At 36.9% G+C, this 24,483-nt stretch overlaps 1 long non-coding RNA gene across 1 annotated transcript; it reads right to left on the bottom strand.

The window, feature by feature from the left end:
• Positions 1-17,782: 17,782 nt before the first annotated feature.
• LOC105881750 (uncharacterized) lies at positions 17,783-22,773 on the bottom strand. Its single transcript, XR_001158908.2, has 3 exons — positions 22,723-22,773; positions 21,333-21,431; positions 17,783-18,429 (listed from the first exon to the last, which is right to left on the bottom strand). It is a non-coding gene; the product is annotated as an uncharacterized LOC105881750 (long non-coding RNA).
• Between the last annotated feature and the right edge of the window lie 1,710 nt (positions 22,774-24,483).

Below are 24,483 nucleotides of genomic sequence, written 5' to 3'. Positions count from 1 at the left end.
AATGTAAGAAAAGTACGAGAAGATTTGTTTTCCTAATTTCAGAACAGTCCTTGAAAAAAACAGAGAATACCACTGTGGTGGAGTCAGCAAGATTCACATTTTAATTTTGGCCCTACCTTCTCCATCAACATTACAAATGTCAGTTTGGAAGCAACATGTGACATAGGTGTTTACATGCTGGATGGCACTGAAATACTTAATGTCCTTTGTAGAGTCAACATGTATCAGCATGGTGGCACATGGAAATTAGGTTTGTTTTCTTTAATGGGTGTTAGGAAAATCACAGTGTTGTCCACTGGATGGCATAAAAGTCACTAAAAATGGGGATTTTTCTTTTGATTTTTGGAGTAATCTAAGAGAGTAAACTTTTATGACTCAAAAAGGAAGACACAATAGGATTGCAGTAGTTGCTTTTGGTTATTGGTTCTTATCCAGTATTAATTCAAACTTTTATATATATTTAAATTCACTAGTAATTCAAGTACTGAATTATATCTTTACGAAGAGATTTAGATATCAACACTATTAAAAACACAATGCCTATGCCCCCACAAAAAGTAATCTAAAAGAGTAGACTTTTATGACTCAAAAAGAAAACACAATAGGATTGCAGTACTTGCTTTTGGTTATTGGTTCTTATCCAGTATTAATTCAAACTTTTATATATATTTAAATTCACTAGTAATTCAAGTACTGAATTATATCTTTATGAAGAGATTTAAATATCAACACTATTAAAAACAAATTTAGATAGAGATTTAGATATCAACGAAAGAGAGGTTTAAATATCAACACTATTAAAAACACAATGCTGGCCGGGCGCAGTGGCTCACGCCTGTAATCCTAGTACTCTGGGAGGCCGAGGCGGCCGGATTGCTCGAGGTCAGGAGTTTGAGACCAGCCTGAGCAAGAGCAAGACCCCGTCTCTACTATAAATAGAAAGAAATTAATTGGCCAACTAATATATATAGAAAAAAAAACTAGCCGGGCATGGTGGCGCATGCCTGTAGTCCCAGCTACTCGGGAGGCTGAGGCAAGAGGATTGCTTGAGCGCAGGAGTTTGAGGTTGCTGTGAGGGAGGCTGACGCCACGGCACTCACTCTAGCCTGGGCAACAAAGCGAGACTCTGTCTCAAAAAAAAAAACACAATGCCTATGCCACCACAACAAAAGTAGACCAGAAACTTGTAGAGAAAACCAATTAAAATATTAAAATAATAACCAATTAAAATATGCTATAAAAATGTGAATTTAAATCAACATAGGCAATATGGCTCCTGCTGACAGAACAGCATCCCACCTATCAATTCTATCAATTAACATGAATGGTTTGAATGCCCCACTCAAGAACCATAGGCGTTATAAATGGATAAATAAAATACAAGCCAAGTATCTGCTATCTTCAGGAAACACATCAAATCCACAAAGACTCAAGGTGAAGAGATGGAAAAAAATATTCTATACAAATAGAAACCAAAAGAAAGTAGGTGTAGCCATTCTCATATCAGATAAAATTGACATTCAATCAATAATAGTAAGGAAAGACAAAGATGATCACTATATAATGGTAAAGAGAGCAATTCAACAAGAAGACATAATAACCCTAAATATTTATGCACCTAACACAGGATTCATGAGGCAAACCCTAAGAGATCTAAGTAAAGAGATAAACAGCAGTATTGTAATTACCAAAGACATCAACACCCCACTGACAGGATTGGACATGTCATTCTAGCAAAAGTAAATAAACACTGGACTTAAATGGGAATCTAGAACAAATGGGCCTAACAAATATTCACAAAACATTTTACCCAAAAACTACTGAATGTACATTCTTTTCACCAGCACATGGAACATTCCCCAAGATTGATCATACCTTAGGCCACAAAACATGTCTCAACAAACTCAAAAAAACAGAAATCATACCATGTATCCTCTCAGACCACAATGGAATAAAACTAGAAATCAGCTCCAACAGAAACACTCAATTCTACACAAAGTCATGGAAATTAAACAACCTGCTCAGTTGAATAAATACTAGGTCAATAATGAAATTAAGATGGCAATCAAAATATTCCTTGAACTGAACAACATAGGGGACGCAAGCTAAGAAAATCTATGCTATTCAGAAAAAGCAGTTCTAAGGAGATAATTCAAAATCTTAAATGCCTACATCCAAAAGACAGAAAGATCACAAATCAACACTCTAATGACATCTCAAGGAACTAGAAAAGGAAGAGCAAACCAAACCCAAAGCCAGCAGAAGAAAAAAAAATAACTAAGATCAGAGCAGAACTAAAAAAAATCAAAAACAAAAATAACAATACAAATGATCAATGAAACAAAAAGTTGATTTTCTGAAAAAATAAATAAAATTGATAGATCTGTTGCTAGATTAACCAGGAATAGAAGAGAAAGGACCCAAAATAAACTCAATCAGAAATGAAAAAGAAGATATTACAACTGATACCACAAAAATACAAATATTCTCTGTGAATACTACAAAAATCTCTACACACATAAACTTGAAAATGTAGAGGAAATGGATAAATTCCTGGAAATACACACTTCCCAATACTCAATCAGAAAGAATACAACCCCTGAACAGACCAATAATGAGCAATAAGAATGAAGCAGTAATAAAAAAGCTTCCCACCAAAAACAACAACAACAAAAAAACCCCCTCAATCACATGGATTCACAGCCAAATTTTATCAGACCTACAAAGAAGAGCTGGTACATATACTGCAGAAATTATTCCATAACATTAAGAAGGAGGGACTCCTCCCCAACTCATTCTATGAAGAATGAGTCTATTGATATCACCTTGATATCAATGCCAGGAAAGGAAACAAAAAAAAAAAAAACCAGACCAATATCCCTCATGAATAAAGATGCAAAAATCCTCAGTAAAATACTAGCAAAATAGAATTCAACAGCATGTAAAAAAATAATCCACTATGACCAAGTGGGATTTATCCCAGGGATGCAAGGATGGTTCAACATACAGAAATCAATAAATGCAATTCACCACATAAACAGAAGCAAAAACAAAGACCATATGATCATCTCAATAGATGCAGAAAACACATTCAACAAAATTCAGCACCCTTTCATAATAAAAAATCCGCAACAAACTAGGCATACAAAAAAGGAACATATCTAAAAATTATAAAAGCCATATATAATAAACCAACACTAAACATCACATGGAATGGGGAAAAGTTGAAAGCATTCCCACTAAGAACTAGAACAAGACAAGGGTGCCCACTGTCACCACTTCTATTCAACATAGGGCTGGAAGTCATAGCCAGAGCAATCAGGCCAGAAAAAGAAATAAAGGGTATCCAAATCAGGAAAGAGGAGGTCAAACTATCACTTTATTGCTGATAATATGATCTTATATCTAAAGAACCCCCAAAGACTCCACCAAGAGACTCGTGGAATTTATAAATAAATTCAGCAAAGTCTCAGGTTACAAAATCAATGTACACAAATCTGTGGCATTCCTATACACCAATGACAGTCAGGCTGAGAGTCAAATTCAAGACTCAATACCATTCACAATAGCCACAAAGAAAATAAAATAGCTAGGAATGTATTTAACCAAAGAGGTAAGATCTCTACAAAAGAACTACAAAACATCGAGGAAAGAAATCACAGGTAACACAAACAAATGGAAAAATATATCATGCTCATGGATCAGTAGAATCAACATTGATAAAATGTCCATAGTACCCAAAGTGATTTACAGATTCATTGCAATTCTCATCAAAATACTAACGTCCTATTTCACAGATCTAAAAAATTAATTCTATGCTTTGTATGGAACCAGAAAAACCCTGAATAGCCAAAGCAATCTTAAGCAAAAAAAAAAAAAAAATCTTAAGCAAAATAATATCTAGAAGCATCACATTCCCAGACTTCAAACTACGTTATAAGGCTATAGGAACCAAAAGAGCATGGTATTGGCACAAAAATAGAGCCATAGACCAATGGAATAAAACAGAGAACCCATAAAACCATAAACCCATAAAACTATCCACATACAGCCAGCTGATCTTCAAAAAAGCAACAACAATATGCATTGGGGAAAAGAAGCCGTATTTAATAAATGGTGCTTGGAAAATTGGATAGCCACATGCAGAAGAATGTAACAGGATCCATAACTCTCTCCACTCACAAAGATTAATTCAAGATGGACAAGAGACTTAAATGTAAGGCAGAAATCAAATAAATGCTAGAAGAAAATGTTGGAAAAACTCTTGTAGATGTTGTCCTAGGCAAAGAATTTATGAAGAAGCCCCCTGTGGCAATCACAGCAACAAAAATAATTAAATGGGACTTGATTAAATTAAAAATCTTCTGCACAGCTAAGAAAATAATCAATAAAGCAAAAATAGACAACCTACAGAACGGGAGAAAATATTCACAAGCTATACATCCAATAAAGGGCTAATATACCAAATCTACAAAGAACTCACATAAATAAGCAAATAATAATAATAATAACCTATTGAAAAGTGGGCAAAAGATATGAACAGAAGCTTTTCAAAAGAAGATAGACAAATAGCCAAAATAGCCAATAAACATATGAAAAAATGCTTAATGTCACTAATCATCAGGAAAATGCAAATTAAAACCACAATGAGATATTGTTTACCTCCCAGTTATAATGGCTTTTATTAAAAAGTCTAAAAACAATAGATGCTATCATGGATACAGAGGGAAAAGAATGCTTATACACTGTTGGTGTGACCACAAATTAGTACAACCTCTATGGAAAACAGTATGGAGATTACTCAAAGAACTAAAAGTATACCTACTATGCAATCCAGTGATCCCACTACTGGGCATTTACCCAAATGAAAAGAAGTCATTTTATCAAAAAGATACCTGCACTCAAATGTTTATTGGAGCACAGTTTACAAATGCAAAGCTGTGATCAACCCAAATGTCCATCAATTCATGAGTGGATTAACAAAATGTGGAACATGTATACTATAGAATACTACTCAGCCATGAAGAGGGATGAATTAAGGCCTTTTTCAACAATTTGTAGGGAACTGGAGACCATTATCCTAAGTGAAATATCTAAAGAATGGAAAAACAAACACCGCATATACTCACTATTAATTGGAACTAAAGGATGAGTACACATGTGCACAGAAGGAAGTAAAACTCATTGCAAATAAAGCAGGGGGAGGGAAGAGGTAGGGATGGGTGAAAACCTACTTAACGCATACAATGAACACTATCTGCAGGATGGGCACACTTATAATCCTGACCCAAGCATAACAAAGGTGATCCATGTAACCAAAAACATTTGTATCCCTATAATATTTTGAAATAATAATTAAAAAAAAAAGAAATCAACATAGATGGTTTTGACTCACAGAATTAGTAGATTCATTTATGTATAAGACCTAGAAGAACTTTTGGCTTGGATTATGTGGAACTTTACCCTTTGCATTTTTTTACCTTGTACTCAAATTTGTTTCTGTGCATTAGATCCCAAACTTCATCAGTGAATCCCAGAGCCTAAATCTAGGCTCAGATCCCACTTCTGCCAGTAACATACCATTGGACCTTGGCAATTCACTCGACTTCTCAGCTTTAAATTTTCTCCTCAGTTAACTTTCATGAAGATTAAATATGATGATAGATGGAAAAGAATTTAGAAGTTTACAGGTTCCATTCAAGGGCTAACTTTTGAATTCCTCACCTTACATGCGCCACAGTATCTAACAATTGCTCAGGTTCATATTCAATAAATACCCTACAACTGATGGAGCTTTTTTTTCTTTTTAGATGAGAATATCCAGCAAGAAACTATCATTCTCTAATTTGTTTCTAATGAAAAATATAAATCTACACTAGAGAGAAGGGGGCAAGCTTCAAGCTCCACTGGCACATGATAGGATAAGGCTTGAGAGCTTGAGTTTACAGTTTGTCTATCTAAGTTCAAATACAGGCTCCATGGTTTCCTGTGAAATCTGGATGAATTACTCACCCTCTCTGTGCCTCATTCTTCCCACCTATAAAATGGAGAAAATAACACCATCTAACTCAAGGAATCGTTGCCAGGCTTTAATGAAATGTACCTGTAAGGTGCTTTGGAATAGTTCCTGGCAAATAGTAGTGTGCACCGTTGTTAACTATTATTGTCATTTTTATTCTTATTCCCAAAGTTTGAGGAAGCCAGTGAAGGGGTAAAAGCAGAATGGAATGGAAAAGACTATGGAAGAGGCATGAACTTGAGAGATACATCAATGTTCTGAGAATGTTGTAGCAACACTACAGTATTCAAAGTCTCACAGAATAACAGATTAAGTCACTTAATCTCTTCCTTTCCAAAATGACCCAGCTCTCTACTCATACCAGTTGTTCATGGGAACACATATTTGCGTGTATATTTAAGAAATTCCCTGGTTTCATAAATAAAACTGCAAGAATAGATTTCTAAGAGAGTTGCTAAATTGGGGAAGACAGACAACACCAAGTATTGGTGAGGGTGCGGAGGAACAGAACTCACATACACAGACAGTGGTCACATAAACTGCTAAAAAACACATTGGAAAATTGGCTGGCAGTAACTATGAAATACTGAGAGAGTTCAGCATATACATTCATTATGATCCAGAAATTTCATTCCTAGGCATAAAACCAACAGAGATGAATACATATATTCACCAAAATACAGGTGTAGGAATGTTCATAGAAGACAATATTTATAATGGTCCAAACAGGAAACAACCCAAATTCTATTACAGGAGAAAGGATAAATAAATTATGATATATTCATATATAGAATGTTATATATCATAAAGAATCAGCAAATCATTGGTAAACAACATGGATGAATCTCACAAATGTAATATTTAAGAAAATCAACCAGATATAGAAGAGTGGATACAGGTGGCCCTTGAACAACACAACAGTAAGGGTATGTCAAGCCCTCTGTGCAGTTAAAAATCCATGTGTAACTTTTGACTCCCCAAAATATAACTACAAAGCCTACTGTTGACTGGAACCCTTACCAATAACATAGTCAATTAATACATATTTTGTGCATTATATGCATTATATACTGTATTCTTGTGATAAAGTAAGCTAGAGAAAAAATATGTTAATAACAAAATCATAAAGAAGACAAAATGTATTTACTGTTCATTAAGTGAAAGTGGATCATCATAAAGATCTTCATCCTTGTCATCTCCATGTTGAGCAGGCTGAGGAGAAGGAGGAAGAGGAGGGGTTGGTCTTGCTGCCTCGTGAGGCAGAGATAGAAGAGGTGGAGAAGTGGAAGGGGAGACAGGAGAGACAGGCACATTGAGTGGAACTTTATTTTTTAAAATGTCCACATTTAGGTGGACCTCTGTAGTTCAAACCCCTATTCAACTGTACTTTTATGATTTTACTTTATTTATATGAAGTTTAAAAGCTGGCAAAACTAAACTGATACATGGCATTGAAATTCCTTGTTTATATGTCTGTGTCCCCTACTCAGTCATAATCTGATTAAGCTGGGGACTGTGTCTTATTTATTATTATGCCTCCAGTGTTCAATACAGAGCCTTGCACATAGTAGGCTTCTAATAAATCTTTCCTGAATGAATGCAAAATAAAACTAATAGACACATTTTATTTTATATTTTACAGAAATAGGCTTTGATGCCAAGTTTGCTGAAACATCAGTTTTGTCAAGTAGGCTACCCAGTAATTGATGTCAACTGTCTTCTGAGTTCTCCCCTCAAATTTCACCCAAACCATTCATCACCTTTCCCTGTCTTTGGAATATTATTAACAAAGCTCTTCTAATCAGAGGAAGTAGAAGACATCATAAGTTGTGTTTTCCTTACTAAGTTGTCCTAATAGATTCTGTGACTGAAGGATGAAAAAAGAAAAGCTTTTGCATACATCCTAACTCTATAATTTATCAGAGAAATCTTATAACCTAACAAATATATTGATCATGTACTTATGTAGCTTGCTAAGTTTGCAGAGACAGAGTAAGGATGGAGGAAGCCTTCTAGCTTTGTTATACCCTAAACAATTTTCTGAGATTCACAGTTTATTACTTTAATAGGATATCAAAAATAATGAAGTAATTATCTGAGATGCAGGATGCTATTGATCTGAGAGCATGGGCACTTGTGCTTCCTACCCTGAGGAGCAAGTTCTTATTTTTCTCATGAGTCAAATCTGTTTAATTCCCATGGTCTTTCTGATTGTGAGAGTATACTTACAGACAGCAGCAAAAATGGCACCTTGGCTATTATCACACTTTAGTCACAGCTGTTTGCATTTGAGACTTACATTACAAAGTAGAATTAGAAATGTCAATTTCTTGAGCTTCAGAAATTAGTTTCATATTTGCTGTCTTGGCAGCAGCCAAAAAGGACAAATTAATAAAACATTAGGTACAGTACTAAAAAAAAGGGAGGTGGGGGTGGATAGAGATTTACGTCATCCATTAATCAGTGACCTAACCAGAAAAACATTAGTGAATGATTAAAGAAAGATGACCCTAAGGGACTGCAGGGGGATTTGAGACAGGCTTTTGTCAAAGCCCCCAAATCTAATGTAATTTCAGGCTGGCCTCAAAATTCAATTTGTGTGGAACCTCTAAGTCATCTATTCCACAACGACATACAGCATAATTGCATTTGAACAGCTTCCAGCACAGCACTGAGAAAATGTCTTGTTCCGGGCCCTCCGTGCCACGAGGAAGGAGGTCCAGATGACCACACAGGAGGACGGGCTCAGTAACGGAGTCTGCCGATCCCACCTGCTGACCGTTGCCCTCCACAGGAAGCACATGTTTCTGCTTAATTCCTGCCAGCTTTTGGCTGTCAGGTAGGGCATCTGCAGCAGGCAGCTCCCGAGGGCTGCCACCTGGTGCTGTCAGTCGGCCTCAGACCAACAAGGAAAAGGGGAGGCATTCATCTATGTGCTTATTTTTCTGTGTTTAGGGTATTTCTTGGGACTTAGAATTTTCACTTGGCAAGTTAACTGGTCTCTTTCGTTAGGAGGGGGAAAAAGAATTTTGCTTGCTTTCCTTTAACTCAGAGTTCCCTTCTTTGGAAAAGCTATTTTGTAATACCTGGTTCACCCTCATTAAGTCTCTGCAGCTTCTTCACAGTACTGCATACTTACTCGAAAATCTACTTAAAAAGTACATCCTAATCATCATAATTAGAGACATAGTCATTAAGTCCCATTATTTTTTATAGTGTGTAGTTATAAACAATTACAAATAGGCAAATACAAACTTAGCATTTTAATCCCGTTAGAAAGACTAGACAAAAATAAAACAAAAATAAATGTCCCAGGAGAAAGATGGACCGTTCCTTAGAGAAGGCCATTTTTGGCTCCTGTCTCAATAGTTTACAGCATGCAAAAGAATCAAAGATTCACAGTGAATGTCAAGAGTTAGATACTATTTCAACCTCAAAAAGACTGCTTATTTTGATCTAAAATCAATATTTAATATTTAATTTTAACTCATAACTTGCATTTTGCATCTACAAATGCAGTATAACTTTCCATAAAACCAATTAGATATAATGAAGTTGACTGATGAAAAAGCATGATTTGCTTTTACTAGATTGCTTTAAGTAATAGCACAGTTGTGAATGGCAGCTCCTGGGTAAGAAGAAAGCTGTTGCCCTAATGTCTTAGTCCATTTGGGCTAATATAACAAAATACTTTAGATTGGGTCATTTATAAAAAACAGAAATTTATTGTTTACAGTTCTGGATACTGGGAAGTCCAAGATTAACGCGTCAGAGATTCAGTCTTTAGTGAGGGCCCACTCTCTACTTCAAAGATGGTTCCCTCTACTTGCATCCTCACAAGGCAGAAAGGCAAAAAGGATCCCTTATATAACAAGCCTGTTATATAAGGGCTCTAATCCCATTCATGAGGAAAAAATCCTCATGACCTAATCACCTCCCACAGGCCCTACCCCTTAACACCATCATCTGAGGGGTTAGGTTTCAACATACGAATTTTGGAGATACACTAACATTCAGACTATAGCACCTAGTGACATAGATATTTGGGTTAGTGGCTGTTTGACTGGTTGATCCCACTGATGAATGACAAAAGTGATAATGGTGATAAAATATATAAAAACTCTGGGTTAAGAATAATAGTAGTAGTAATAGGAAAATTTAGGTGTACTTAAATGTTGAATTTGATCAATAAATTTTAGGCTTTATATCTAAGCACTTACAGGTATCTTTTAAAAGTGTACACCCAAACACTTATTTACATTACTGCCAGAAAGATTAATTAACTTTATCTCTCTAGGTTCTAACCATATCTTTCCCATTGAAGCAATTCTTTCCATCTTGTGATTTTTTTTTTTTCTGATAGCAGGGAATATTTGAGGAGCATACCCATCACATTATGGCAGAATAGACTGTTTTGAACTTCAAAAACATATTACTATGGAAATTGGTGTTCAAAAAGTCAAGTGGAAATTGCCATGAGTGTATGTCTGTTTTAATGGTATTTTTAACACTGGAAAGAATCACAGTGGAGACAGAATCAAAGAATCCTACAACAGCATATCTGTGCATATTTTCTAGTAAACATAAGCACTCTACTCCCTTTATTTACATGGCCATATTTTTATTCTACCTGTATTTTTAGGAAGTTCAATAAAATATTTGCTCAGAAAGTATTCCGGACATGTGAAGGTGCAAGGTGCCAAGTCATACAAAGAACTGGATGCAAGACAGAAATAGGAAGTTGAATGGGTGAAAAGTGGTTGGGCAGAGAAGCACAAAAGGAATTAAAAAAACGTAGAATGACCCTTAAGACTCAGAGGAATCAGACCATAAAGTTAAAAGCTGAAACTGTTTTCATAACTTCTTGTTCCTACAAATGGTGTCTTGATTATCTTAGGCCTCTGGCTTGCTGCCTGTGCTCGCTCACACTTAGAACAAGCCATGACAATGAGCAAAGGGGGTCTTATACCCTTGGGAGGTTTCAGAAACATCCTCTCTGTTCACTGTCTGATTTTCCATCTGTGCACTTACCATCAACCCCCAGGCAACAACTGCATTGTGCTGTGAGTTCCTCCAAGTATGTTTAAAATGGGCAACCTGGTCTCCCTTGGGGATGCTGGGGGGAGACAGAGAGCGGTGGCCACAAGAAGATGCAGTCAGTCTCCACGTTCCTAAGCAGGGGACTATAGTTCAGCAACTCTGTTATGCCCAAGGAACGCTCAAGGAACTCTTTCAAGGGAATTCTGCAGCCACACGTGTCTGTTAAGCCAAAGGGAAAGCATCTGCCAGCCTTACAGATGAGGAAAAAGTCCAACCTGTGCCTTGATATGTCCTCCTCATTTTTCAGGTTGACTGAGCTTTTGAGAACAACCCTTGAACACACAGGACAGTGTGCTGCGTATGTACAGCATTTTAAAAGGGGACTCTGACCACAAAGATTTCCTAAGTGTCTAGGCATATTCTGTATTCATGTTCATAGAAACAATATTCCACATTACTTGTTTATCATTCAGCTGGCTCTGAATTGGAAACACCCATCCTTCTGCGTGCACTGTGAGAAATTCCTAGGTTTTGTTTCATGAAATTTTCATGGAAAACAAAAAAAAATTTTAACAGATTTTTTAAAATGCCTCGAACTTGCTTTGGGTGTTTAATCAGATCCGTTTTCTGTAATGTTGCTTCCCACCCTCTTGTTATTCTCTCATCCAAACCCCAAATCCTCCAGCGACTAGCCTGCTCAGGGTTCTGATGTGATAACCCTGCAATTGGAGGCTGGAGTGGGAGGAGAGGGCACATACCTTTATTTTTCTGGTTCTCCCCAACACTCTGGTGGCCTACTTGGGTGTCCCACAAGCTCTCCGTGGAAAATAGCACATCCCATTTAGCAACAACCAACAACTCCACCTAGCATGAGCTCCTGAACTATACTTAAACAAGGGTGAAAGAGAGCAAGAATGACTGAGGCCCGCACTGTCCTATGAAAGAAGAACCATTTTCTCCTCATGGTGGTGGGCCACAAGGTAATTTCTGCTTCTACTTTAGCAACCCATGGCGTGGAGGGAGTAGAATCATGTTATTTTCCAGTGTGACAAAAATGCAATAGGTGTTCAAAGGTATATTTTCAGGGGAAATTTTCAACAAAATCAAAAGGATTCTTGTTTCTTTTACCTAATAAACAAAATCCAAGAGAAAAATTTTCTGTTTTCCAGGACTTCTCATAATGTTGGATTTTGTTTATGTGAGGAAAGGGAAATATATTCTACATAGCTCAGTGTATTCACACCCCCATAAGTTGTACAAAATGACATTTTTTACTATTTCTTTTCCAAAATAGCTACTGTCTACTGTGTTTTGTAATATTTATAGAAAAATATGGATTAACTTCATAGCCCAGCTTTTTAAGAATCTCAACTATTTACAATGTTCCCCTTATTACTAAAAACAAGCTGAGGGAGGAGGCATGAGTCTGTCAACATTTGCATATAGAGTACTGTGAGTTGAGTATACTGTGTTCTTCAATAATCAGTATAAAAAATGTTCAAGCAATTTTTTCTAAGTATGGAACCACTAAAATCTAACACACCCATCCAACAGAGTACTGTGGTATGAAAACCTACTTATGAGGTCTGCATTCTCTTAAAACCTTTCAAAATCATCTCTATATCTGCTCTAAGACATTGACCATCTTATTTTTCTGTCTCATGGTACTCAATATCTATGTCTATCATTTGATTCTATTTCTTACAATATTTTACTGTGCAGATTACTGTACTGATTTGTAACATGTTCGTTTTCAATTTAAAATTGTAAAGCCCTCAAGTTCCATAATGGTATCTCAATCATCTTTAAACTTCCAAGGCCAAGGACATACCTAGAACTAACAGATGACTGACAAATGGCTGATGAAGGAAAGATTGAATGAATAATTGGAAATTGGAATGACATAAAGCTATCTACTTGAAAAGACTTAAAAGAATAAAGCCATTTTTGTACAAAATTTGAAGAGAAAAATAATTTCTTGGTCTCATATGTATACTTTCTAAATAAATTATTTGGAGAAGCAACAATACTCATATCTTTTAATAAGATGACACCCATGAGATGTAGTGCTGTCAGGGGAACATAGCTGAGTCTGGCAAAGCTAGAGTCTGTGCTTGGAATAAGAAAGGACCTCCTCTCTAGGGTCATCCTTTTTCATTTTAGACTTCCTACTCTGGGCTACAGTTTCCCCCTTTATTCTGTTGCTAAAAGGAAACCTTGATTTTTTTTTTCTTTTTTTTTTGCAAAGGACTAAAAACTGTGTGTACCAAATTTTACCTAGTTTGAATACTACTGGCTGAAAGAAATTTACCTTCCCTCATTTTCATACACTCAGATGAATGGGCACAGGAATGAACTATACAATTGTTACGTGCTATGGTCTAAATGTTTGTGTCCCTCCAAAGTTCATATGTTAAAACCTAATCACCAATGCAACAGTATTAAGATGTCAGCTTCCTGGGAGGTAACTAGGTCATGAGGGCAGAGGTCTCATGAATGGGATTAGGGCCCTTATAAAAGAGTCCTGAGGGAGCTTGTTTGCCCCTTTCACCATGTAAGGACCCAGCAAGAAGGTGTATCGATAAAGCAGAGAGCCCTTACCAGACACTGAGTCTGCTGGCACCTTGATCTTGGACTTCCCAGCCTCCAAAACTGTGATACATAAATTTCTGTTGTTTATAAAAGACTCAGTCTAAGATATTTTGTTATAGCAACATGAATGGACTAAGATAGTAGGATTCACAGACATTACCACAAAATCCTAATGGCATAGATGACTTCTCTGACATCAAATTTCAAAAGACATACAGGAGTAAATTTATTTTAAACATAACTAAAATAAAAATAAAAAGTTGTGCATAATATGTATATATTGTGCATCACTGCAGATTTGGTATTCCTTTAGGAGAGCAATCATACTTGTAATTAAAAATTTCCAAAATTAGGCATCCAAAGCTAGAAGAGGCCTATGAATTGCAGAAGCACTCTGTTATTCCAAAGAGAGATTTTATAAATAGAAGATTTTGTATATAAGCCTATTTATCTACAGCCTAGTAAAGAGTTGAACACTGTCTAGAGAATGTGATCTAAGTAGGCAAACAATTCAGATAATGTAAATTGCAGTTTGGGGCCTAAAAAAATACAGAAAACATGTTTAGTCTAAAAAAATATAGAGACCTAAAATGGCATGCAAATTCTGATGAAAGTTTTTTTGTGATGGGGCAATAGGGAAATACTAAGATATAAATTAAAATCAAAGAGACTTTTTAGTTTAAAATTATGTGTCAAGGAAGTGGCTTCTAACATAATTGTTCCAAGTTCCCATTCAATATCTACAAAGACATGCAACACAAAAATAAAGGTCAACAATCTACTGCTAGACCTAGTAAAAAATTTTCATAAATGGAACTAAACTGAAAAAAAAAGCAGAGCTTCCCTGTGCTTCACCTCTTAGAACACAGCAGCCCCTATTTACCCAGAAGAAGGGAAGAAGGCCCTTCTACTTACACCTACCTCAGTGACCCAGAGCCCTTTACCAAAAAATAAAAAAGACACTTCTCCTTCTCTGAGACAGATGGTATTTTTTGAGGCAGACAGAGTACTATATCCCTGACCTCATTTTTCATATCCATGCTGAGGCTGTACATCCCAGAAAATAAAGGTGAAATAATTTAGAGATATCCTGGTAATTGCACATTGTTTCCTGTGTGCGCAGAGGTGGGGAGAAGCTGATGGCAGTATGTGCTCGGGGTCTGAACTCATAGCTGCCATTGGTTTGGTTCTGTGTGAAAGAATAGTCTGCATAAATAAGAATCTCATGGTTTTTTTCTTGCTCTGCTGCCCTTCAAGCCCCCTATGTGGATTGAGACAAAATTAACAAAAGAAGAGGCACACAGAGACATATACTAATAAAATGGTGAGATACACAGGTAAAGAAAAAAAATCCTGTCCAATATCTATCCAGAAAATGCAGGTTAGTTACAAGCAGATGAAATCAGGTTAGATTTCTTTTAAACTAGAAAGGCCAGAAGTCAACAGAACCAAAATTACACACAGTTTTGCAGGAAAAAGTTTGTGAACTAAAAGTATGATAGGAATCATATATTCTCTGGTGTATCAGACCTGAAAATAAATAGATAGATAGATCATAGCTAGCTAGATAGATTAGTCACATGACCACCTAGAGAAAAGTATAGGAGGCAGTAGTCATGATTTATTTCAAAAATAAAAGCTTAACAGTTGGAGAGCTTTCTAGAAAAGGATGGTGACAGAATACCCTGAAATCTTTTCAACATAGTTGTCTTAGTAATAATCATAAATAAGTTGAAAACTGAATGCAAATTTCCCAAACAAATTTCAAAATTCAAACATGCAAGTTAATAATAATAATAGCTTATGTGGCTATTATGTGCTAGATCAGGCGTCCTCAAACTACGGCCCTCGGGCCACATGCAGGTGTTTTTGCCCATTTGTTTTTTTACTTCAAAATAAGATATGTGCAGTGTGCATAGGAATTTGTTCATAGTTTTTCTTTTTAACTATAGTCCAGCCCTCCAATGGTCTGAGAGACAGTGAACTGGCCCCCTGTTTAAAAAGTTTGAGGACCCCTGTGCTAGATGCTCTTTTACTGTGCTAACTCATTTAATCTCAAAAAAAGTACAAAAATAGGTACTATTATTATCCCTATTTTCCAGATGAGAAACTGAGGCACAGAGGGGTTTAGTAAATTGTAGTAGGCTACATAACTAGATACTGGTTATAACAGCCTGAATTTACAAATCTGAGGATTTTTTTTTAACTTGGAAATTGGGAAAGGTGGGTAGTAAAATCCTTTGGATGTATCATACAAAGCTCAAATGAATGTGTCTAAAGTCTCACTCTTTCTTAGCCCCCCAAAACTTATTTTCCCAGCTCTCACCATTTCCATAAATAATCTCACCTTCCACCCAGTGCTCAAGATAAAAATACTAGAAATTATCTTTAATTGTTCTCTTGCCTGCATAATCCATAATTAAACAGAAGTCTTAATTCTACTTTCAAAATACCTCTTCTTCATTCAATTTGCTCATTTCCACTGTCACACTTCTAACCCCAGTGACCACTGGTCTCTCCACCTTTGACGGCTTCTATCGCTTCCTAATGGACCCCCTCACTTCTATCTTAAACCCCTTTAATCTACTCTTCCCCCAGCAACAATACAACTTGGCACAGTTCTTATAATTCTCCAATAGCTTCTCAGTGAATGGAATAGAATATGGACTCCCTCAAGTGCCCTAAGAAGCCCTGCATGTTCTGACCCTGCCTCCTGCCTCCACCTTATCCAGAGTTTAGCAAGCTCCTCTCAGCCTCTGGCATCTTAAGTTTTCAAAAATTATATTTCATGGAGTTTTAGAATAATATGCACTTGAATTAATATGCATATCTCTCTGTCTTTCAATCACTGTACTCTAGCCAAACTGCTGGTGGTCCTCACTAAATGTTGAGTCTAATTGGAAATAAAATTATAGGATAATTAAAATATTATTAAAACAGGAGCAAAATGTATCAATTGTCATCAAAACTGTGTGGAGATAAGGTCATCATTATAAACGCCTTTATTGAAAAATAAAGACTAAGAATAAATTCAAAACCTTGCGCACAAAATTAGAAATGACAGAAAAGATATAATGATATTTTTAAAAGAGTAAATTCTTAGATCTAGAAATGATATTGTTTTCCCTCCTGTTTATTTAAAAATATTTTTAAAACTATAAAACTTAATCAAGAAAAAATTAAAACAAATAGCAAATATGAGAAAAGAGATGCAGGAATAAATAGGAATAGATTTTTTTAAAATTTTCAAATTGTAGAAAATACTATGTACTAAAAATTTAAATCCCAATATTCAGTGCTGATTCTACAGCAACTAGAACAGTGCCTTGGACATGGAGGTTTTCAGTAAATATTTGGTAAATGCATATATTTTATAGGAAAATATAACCTGTCTCAAGAAATAGAAAACCTGAAAAAAGCAACAACCTCAGAGAGGGGGTAGGATCCCTTCTATCATCAAACAGTCATCACAAATAAATTCCCCAACCTTCTCATTCAGTAAATATTTATGAACACGTACTCTATGCCAAACACTATTCTAGACTCTGAGAATACCTATACACCTCCCCCCCCAAAACCTAAAACTGTCCTCTCTTCTTTCCATTCTTTTTTAACTTTAATATTGTTATTTTTATTTCAGAATATTACAGGAGTACAAGCATTTAGATTCCATATATTGCCTTTGCCCTCCCTAAGTCAGAGCTACAAGCATGACCGTTCCCCAGACAGTGCGTACCACACCCATTAGGTATGAATTTACCCATTCCCTTCTCCTCGCCCCACCTGCCCAACACCCAATGAATGTTACTTCCATATGTGCACATAGCGTTGATCAACTAGTACCAATTTGATGGTGAGTATATGTGGTGCTTGTTTTTCCATTCTTGTGATACTTCACTTAGAAGAATGGGCTCCAACTCCATCCAGAATATAAGAGGTATTATTAGATCATCATTTTTTGTAGCTGAGTAGTACTCCATGGTGTGCATTATACCACATTTTATTAATCCACTCGTGTATTGATTGGCACTTGGGTTGTTTCCACATCTTTGTAATTGTGAATTGTGCTGTTATAAACATTCCAGTGCAGATGTATTTATTTTTAAATGTCTTTTTTTCCTTTGGGTAATGTCCAGTAGTGGAATTGCTGGATCTAGTACAACCTCTATGGAAAGTGATATGGAGATACCTCAAAGAACTAAAAGTAGAAAACTGTCCTCTTAAAGTTTCATTCTTCTGCAAATATCATAAAAGCAGTGATATGTACTATGATGAAAACTACAACAGTGAGGAGGATGAGGAATATGGAAGGGGTACATTGGGGGTTAGGGAAGGACTCTTTGCTACTATCTGAGCAGCTAAGGAGTAAACCATGTAGATAATGAGGAGAGCTGGTTCCAGACAAGGAAAGAGAAAGTGAAAGGGCCCTGAGTAAAAGTAGTGCCTGGAGATGAGTGAGTGAGGCAAGCCTGGAGGGACCCAGGTCACGTGGGACCTCAGGAGCACTGCATCCTGAGGACAAGGGAGCTACTGCAGAGTTGCAATCTGACATGTTCTAACCTACACTGTGGTACACACTGTGACTGCAGTGTAGACAATAGGTTTTGAGGTGCAAGAGGAGAGCTGGAGGAGCAATGAGGACATTGCTATAATCCCAGCAAGAGGTGATGGTGGCTGAAACCAGGATAGTCACAGCAGAAGTGACAAAGCAGTAGGACTCTGGGTACATTCGTGGCCAGATTCTGGATTCATGTTGAGGATGGAGCTGACAGGATTTCCTGGTGAATGGAAGAAATTTATACTTTAAAATACTTCAAACATCTTATAAATTAATAATAATAGCAATCAGTAGTTAGACCTGGAGATTACCTATTAACAGATGCTGAAATATATTTTTTAAACTAAGTAAATGATAAGCTTGGCTTTACAAACCAAATCTGTGGAGAAAGAAATAATCATTCAATAAATAGTGCTAAGATAATTAGTTATCTATTTTTAAGTCACATTCTTAGCTACTGTATATGCCAAAGCAATGGTAGATGGATTGATAAATTTAATGCAACAGATTTTTTAATAACAACCATTAATAAATGCCTAGATGAAACTGTTAGTGAATTTTCTAATCTGTACTCAGAACTAACAGAAATTGTAAATTTAACAGCAATGAAAGAAATCACAAAGAGGGAGAAAACACTGCAGGGTTAATGACATGAAAGCATAGAACTTCCATATGTCAAAAATCCATAAACAAAATTAAAATCAAGAAAACTAAAAAATTTTGTGATAAATATGATGACAGATGGTCAATGTTCTTATCGCATACAAATTTACTAAAAAAACAAAAATATAAACCCTAACCACCATGATGAACAGTTTTAAAGACCAAAACAAAAAGTGGAGCTCTTTGGAGTTGTGCTAACATGGTTCTTCCAGGAACTAATGGTAGTGTTGGTTAAAATTTACATTTTCATAAAATTCTCAGCATTGAAAATACTATTTAGTTTTTCCAGATAGAAAGGAGATTTGAAATGTAAAATTGAAATCGTTCTTTAAAGGAGGATACATTCAAATAGACAGGTAAACTAATATCTTGGACATATGAAAAGAATTACATTTTGGAGGAAGTATACAAATAATACTTATAATATGAAGAACCCTGAACCATTAATTAGAACTAAGAAAGACTTCTAGGATCGTTGTACACTGCTCCCTGAATGCAAGATCCCAGTGTATTGCTGTGGACAAAAGGAGCTATAAAATACCAGATATTAATTCTGAAAATGTCTTCCAAAACAATAGTGGACAGTCCCTGGAATAGTATATGCTGTACTGATGGTCACTGCCTCTCTAGAGAGAAAGGGAAATAGGAAGATCTCGGGGATTGAGAGGTTTGTGAAAATAAACTTTAGAAAACAGGATTCTTTCTCACAGGTGCAAAATTAAAATAATAATAATAAATGTACTACGTGTTTACTGTGAGCCAGGCGATATGTTAAATTCCTTAAATATGTTATCCCATCCAGTCTTCCCAACCACCCTAGCAGGGAGGTATTCTCACCCCCTGGTTACAAATGAGGAAATGGTCTCAGAGCTTGAGATCACACAGCTGGTGAGAGCAAAGCAGGGAATCCAAGGTGGGCCTGACTTCAAGGCACATTCTCTTTGTTGTTAGGATCTTTATTCTTACAAACATGGGCTTTTCTACTACATATTAGACTTAGGGGACGCTCCTTGAAATGTCAAAGAAGAAAGCCCAAGGCCAAATAGCCTAATCCATGGCAATGTCACTGGAATTCCCTTCCTCATGAGGCACAGCAGGAGCAAGAACCTCATATTCCAAAAGGGAGTCATTAATTCATTTAAGCATCTTACCAACAAATACTTACTGAGGCCCTACTCTGTATCAAACACTGTGCTAGTACACACTGAATGTTAAATTGAGAATGAATTTCCACGGGCAGAAAGGAATGCTTGGGGTGGGCATTACCAGCTGTTTTTATATTGAACTCATGAAGCACAAGCATGCTTCACAAAGAGGAACCTTTTATTGCTCTGGCCTAGTGAACACAATAAACCACAAATCTGACCCCTGTCCTTCGGTCTAAATATAACCCATGCACATTTTGAAAGATGCAACACTGGACTATGGGTATGGTTTGTTGAACACTTGAAGAAAATAACACTAGGTCATAATTTTGGAATGGGGCTCTACAGCCTACTTTTTAAATGTGAAATCTGCTGAGATTCCTTGTACATTTATTCCTATATTCCTAGTGACTAATAAAATAATTTTAGAGTTGTTTATTTTCTACTATTTTCTACTATGATTTATGTTTGCATTACTTGCTAATCTTTATCTTCAACTTTCTCCATCATCTCTCTCACAATGTCATCTTTGGAAGGTTTGTTTTATGCCCCTTATATAGTCTGAGAAGAGAGATGGGTTTTCTTTTAAGAACATGTGCAAGAGAAGGATTATATGGGGTAGAAAGATGTCCCTAAAAGTATTATATTCTATATTAGCAAATAAAGACACCAGGATACTTTCCAAAATTAAATGTTCTTTTAGAAATTATAGAGAAATGAATGCAGTCTATTGAACTTGATTCCGACTAACAAAATTTTCCAACTTGGAAATTTCATGTTTGGATAACCAGCTTACTTGGAAAATAATGGTTTTGTGTTTACCAGCTGCCAAAAGCCTAAGTGCAGAACAACAGACCCCCGAGGGACGGCTCCCTCTCCAGTCATTATGAAGGTAAGGCTGGAGCCCAGGAGGGAGGAACAGATTGCATTGCACATGAGCATGACCTAGTGGCTGGTTCACTGAGTGGCATTTATGGCAGCAATAGAAAAGGCTACTTGTCTGTTTTCCAAGTGTCAGGGTAAGTGATGTGTATACAGCTGTTGTCCATGGAGAGGTAAAGAGCAGGAAAGAATAGCATCCTAGAAAGAAAGCATAAGTGAGAAAGAACATTCCCAACTTCCCAATATTAAGCAGTTGGGACTCCCCACTGCCTTCAGGACCCTGGGCCCATCAAAAGCACTTCTTTGCAGAAGTAAACAGAATGTTCTTACTGATTCTTCACAAGGAACCAAAAATGATAAACTTTGCTTCATACTGGCTCCCAAATCATTGCAGGGAGTTTATTTAGACAGTGAGGCGCTTAACAGAGCTTACCATGGTAAGCATGACTTGCCATGCATGCTTCTTCAGGGGAACACCAGCAAGCCTGTAGTTGTATTGCTAAATAATGTATTGTAAGTGGGAGGCATCAACCTGAGAGAGAATTTGAAAATGCTGGGTTATATTTTGCATCCAAACATGTATTATATATGCCTGAGCATTTCTATATCCCTTGGTTAACACAGCTTTGTGTGCACATCAATAGTTTGATTAAAGTTGACTATAATAAAAATTATCTGAAGCACTTTTTGTAAACTCTCAACCATAAGTGTTCTATCTTAATCACATGGCTACTGATATGACAGTTAGTGCATAGTTCTCATCGTGTTTTATAGAACTAGATACTCTCCACCTAGAATTATGAATTTATTACATTTTCCTATAATCTGGTCTCAGCAATTTTCAGGGGAAAAAAATAAAACCATAGATGCTAAAGTTACAACCCTGCTTAAATAAGCAAACAGATTTCAAATGCCCAATTCAAATACTATGCTCCATACATTTGTATATTATCTTCACAAGGCTCATCTATATAAATTTAAATAATTTGGGGGCCATAATGCAGATAAAGTCAAATTCAGTATCAAGTAGTAAACCCATGAACTGCAAAGATTTTCTTTGAATATATTTTTAAATGATCACATCACATTATCAGTACTGAAAATGCTCACAATAAGGTCTGATTTAACAACAAAAAGTTTGGGCTAAGAGTGCAGAGACTCTCAAGCAGCAGATTGTGAAGTTTGCTGCTTGACCCAGAGCCTTTGGGGCCTGTTTTCAGACAATTATGGGAAGGGAGAGATGCTTAATATTTTGTATTTATTAGAACTACTTATATTGCAAAGACAGAAACACCCAGCTCAAAAGAACTTAAAGAATACAGGATTTTCTGACACGTGGAGTATGGAGTCCAGAGTAGGGCAGGTCCAGAGTGGGGCAGGTTTTAGGGTGGGCTCTTTCTCTGCCTCAGTGATCCCACTAGGGACAGGACTCTCTGCATCTCCCCATCCAGGGGGGCAGCTCCATCCTCAACCTGTCCACACTCACAGTAACCAGATGCTGCCATCATCTGAGGATACACATTCAGAGACAATGCGCCTGCCCTACATTTTCAGGCAAGTGCTTGCATTTTTACTCTGATTGGACTGATGGGCCTGCTACCCCAGGAGCACCTCAGCTGTGTGGGAAAAGTGGCTGCCCCTAAAAATCAGCCATTTGTTAGAGGAGAATAGGGAAAAGTGGATTCTAAGTAGACAACCAACAAATATTTATCTGATTTGTAAAGACTGGATTTTTTTGGTTTTCTTTTACCAATTTTGATCTTCTACTATTCTGAGTTCCTTGGGCCTCACCAAGTTTATACATTTATTCAACAAGTACTTACTCAGAATCTAAATCATGGCTCCTGGCCCACCTCCAAGGAGATTTTTTAACTGGTTAGAGAGAAAGACAAGAGAAATGGTTATTTCGATAACTAAAGGAGGGTACCATGATTTGAACATTTGCTCCCTCCAAAACTTCCCTTGAGACTTAATCCAAAACTTCCCTTGAGACTTAATCCCCTGTGAGGCAGTATTGAGAAGTGGGGCCTTTAAGAGGGGATTGGGTCATGAGGGCTCTGCTCTCATATATGGATTAATATATTGATAGTTTAATGGATTCATGAGTTAATGGGCTAGTGGGCTATCAGTGAGTGGGATTGGTGGCTTTACAAGAAGAGGAGAGAGACCTGAGCTAGCACACTCTGCCCCCTCACATGTGATGCCCCGTGTCACCTCAAGACTCTGGAGAGAAGTCCCCACCAGTGACAAGGCCCTCACCAGATGTGGCCTTGAACCCTTGACTTCCCAGCCTCCAGAACTGTAAGAAATAAATTTTGTTTCTTTATAAAGTACCCAATTTCAAGTATTCTGCTATCGGCAACAGAAAATGGACTAAGACAGAAAGACTATGAAAATAAATAAGAAACAAATGTGTGTGGGCATTTGTGTAAGAAATGGGGGGAGAGGCATAAGGCAATGATCTGAAAATAAGGAGAAATGAAATGGTTAGACAACAGGAGGAATGGGGAAAAGGTGGTTGGAGTCAGATTGTGAAGAGCCTTGTGTACTAGTCTGGGAAGTTTGAAATTGGTCTGCTAAAGTCAGGTATAAATGTGCTCAGATTTGTTGGGGAAAGTGAACCCCATGGTTGTAGTTTTTAAAAGCCTGAAAGTATAATTTAGGTGTGTTAATATAGGTGGCCTAATTCAGTGACCCCAAATCCCCACACCACTGCAGAATCTCAGTCCTTTCTGTTGTCTACATATGCACATCCTTCCAAGCCTTCCCAGTTTTTGGGTTTTTTTTTTTTTTTGAGGTCTCAACATTTAAAATAAGACTATCAACTACAGTCGTGTTCTCCTCCCCTGTTCTGCTTCTGCTCCTGCTCGTCCATGCCCACTGCCCAGAAAGCTACTTAAGGAAACCTCAATATCAGTGATGCCAGCTCACCTATCAACAAAGGGAGCCACTGGTCTGCAGAGCTCTAGAGACGTGCTGGTTTCCATGCAGAGAGACTTAGGGAGGCTCTCACCCTAACTCTTATCACTGGGGCACCAAAACAATTATTTGTGCCCAAAAACGCACAAAGTGAGACTGTCATAAAAATAATTTCTTCAGTCCTTACTTGTTTAATCATGGGCGTTCAAATTTATTTCAAGGTACATGGTAGGATCCAAACACTATAACTTCCATCTTTCTTACCCTCCTCAAAGGTCCATATACACACAAAATCTGCCCCTTCTACCTCAAGCAACAAAGCCATAGCAAGATGCAAGTGGAGACTGAAGGAGAAAGAAGTTGGCCCGTATGCCAGCATACGGACCCCAGCTTCTGACATTCCTAAAGACTGATTTACCACATATGTTAAGTTCAGTGCCTGACACATCAAAGGACTTAGGTGTTACTCATTGGATGAGTGCATGGCTAAACAGTGCAAAGAATAGATTGGAGATGGAAGAGGATAGTCATTCAGAGACTGATAGGCTATTGGAATAGCCTAGGAGCACTAAACTAAGACACCAGCAGATGAAGCCAAATTTGAGAAACATTTCTGAGATGGAATCACCAGATATCAGCAAATGGATTCTCCTTTCATACATTTT

Source organism: Microcebus murinus, chromosome 15 (genome assembly GCF_040939455.1).
Source record: "Microcebus murinus isolate Inina chromosome 15, M.murinus_Inina_mat1.0, whole genome shotgun sequence".
Classification (NCBI taxonomy): domain Eukaryota; kingdom Metazoa; phylum Chordata; class Mammalia; order Primates; family Cheirogaleidae; genus Microcebus; species Microcebus murinus.
This window is presented reverse-complemented; position numbering and strand designations above follow the sequence as displayed.